Below are 2,284 nucleotides of genomic sequence, written 5' to 3' on the forward strand. Positions count from 1 at the left end.
ATGTCCGGAGAGCCCCTGCTCCCACCTTCCATCCAGGGCAAGAAGTATGGCTTTCCACTCGGGACATCCGGTTGCGCCTCCCCTGTAAGAAGCTGAGTCCCAGGTATATTGGTCCCTTCCCCGTCGTCCAGCAAATCAACCCAGTTACATATGAACTCAAACATCCAGCACAATACAGTATTCACCCCACATTCCATGTTTCATTGTTCAAACCCTGTCACTCACCTGATCTCCCTGTTTCCCCAGAGCATGGCCCTGTAGACGAACCGCCTCTCCCGATGGTGCTGGAAGATGGAACAGCATACTCAGTAAGGGAGATCCTGAGTTCCCGACGTTGTGGTGGCAGATTGGAATACCTTGTTGACTGGGAAGGATATGGCACAGAGGAAAGATCATGGGTTCCAAGAGATGGCATCCTCGACCCCAATCTGTTGGCAGAATTCCACACCTCCCATCTTCATGATCCAGCTCCACGCAGTAGGAGTCGCCCACCATGACGTCGGGACCTGCGGCCCTCAGGAGTGGGCTGTGGAGAGGGGGGTTCTTTCAAGGATATGCCAGGCTCTTTCACCTATCAGCGTTCACAATCACCGGAATACTGATCACGCACACCTGACTGTCATTCACTAATCACCAGCACAGCACTATAAGAACACACAGTTCACACAGCCACATCGTCTGGTCTCCCAAGTGGAAAAGGACTCAAAACAATGTTGCATGACTTACCTGTTGTTCCAAAACTCCTTGATCTCATTCGTCCTCCTCGTGTGTTCCTGTGTGTGTTCCGTCTACATACCTGCATCTAGCTTTCCAGCATAAGACTTTTATTCTACAATACTCACCAGTTCCTTGGTCCCCCGCATACTGTTCAATAAATCTGCCTGTTTGATTCTAACCAACCTGTGTATCGAGTCTGACTTCCTGTTACAGTCTCCTCCCCCTTTTTAAAGCATAAGTGATGTTTAAATACTTCATTCATTCATGCACGCTGCAAAAAACAGAATAATCAGCCTATGTCACCCGGGTGGCAATGAGGAGGCAGAGAGGAGCAGATCTAAGTGCAGGTGAGCTTTAATAAACAAGCAGGGAAACACAAGGAACATAACAACGACTGACAAACACAACACAAGCACTATTTATACACAAGGTAAACAAGATTAACAGGATAACAAGGGGTCATGGAAAAATGGAAAACACCTGGGGACCTAATCAACATGGAAAACTACAAAGCACCACAAAACATGGAATCACTTTAAAGTCCACAAACACAAAGGGAATACATGACAGCCTGTCACACCCTGGCTAGTAGACTTGCTTGGTTCTGATTTCATGTGTTTCCTTGAGGTCCAGCAGTGCTGTTACATCCAAACTAAAGGAGCAGTTTTGTGTGTGGCATTTATGGCATTTGCACACATATGTAATTATAAATACTAGTTAAATACAAATCTACTAAAGAACTATACACATGACAAAAAAGTCAAGAATATAGATCTGTGAACTATGGATAAAAGTACTGGGACGCTTGACCATTACACAAAAAGGGACTTTAATGACATTGTATTCTAAATACAATATGGAGTTAGTTCTGCTTTGCAGCTTTAACAACGTCTCGGTTACGTATGTAACCCTCGTTCCCTGAAGGAGGGAACGGAGACGTCACGTCGGAGGACCGACGAATTGGGATCTCGCTTAGAGGGACCAATCTACTTCGAGTGTAAACTAAACGAGCCAAAAGGGACGTTACGGAAACTCGAACCTTCCCGAAGGAGGTTTCGGAGCAGTACACATATAGACATCCCTTAGGTGCATATGGAAGAATGGAGGTGATTGAACCCTCTTGGAATGGCAGAAGTCTGCCGGGGAAACACGGGCTCAAGGCTATACCGTGGACTTTACACATATGGGATCCACTTAGGTCTTACATATGGAACCCAGCCTTCTACCGGTTCTCGAGGATTCAGCGAGTGAAGACCTGGCGCCGGACGCTCCGCCACGTCTGGCTGCCGAGGGGACGGAGGAACTCAACAGGGTCTACTATATGGACTCTCTGGAGTGGTTTTGCAAGCCGACCCGAAGCCGGGGCCTCTCAGTGCTTCTACCCGTTTGAGGTGAGAACACAGGAGGATACCGGCTCCACACGAAGGCTATAGAATCTAGCGAATGTGTTAAGGGTCGCCCAGCCCGCAGCCCTACAGATATCTGTCAGCGAGGCAGTTGAGTGAGCAGTTGAGTGAGCTCGCAACCTGAGCGGGCAGGGCACACCCTGTGCCTGACAAGCCAGGGT

This window comes from Sinocyclocheilus grahami, unplaced genomic scaffold (genome assembly GCF_001515645.1).
Source record: "Sinocyclocheilus grahami isolate Dianchi unplaced genomic scaffold, SAMN03320097.WGS_v1.1 scaffold1199.1, whole genome shotgun sequence".
In the NCBI taxonomy this organism is placed as follows: domain Eukaryota; kingdom Metazoa; phylum Chordata; class Actinopteri; order Cypriniformes; family Cyprinidae; genus Sinocyclocheilus; species Sinocyclocheilus grahami.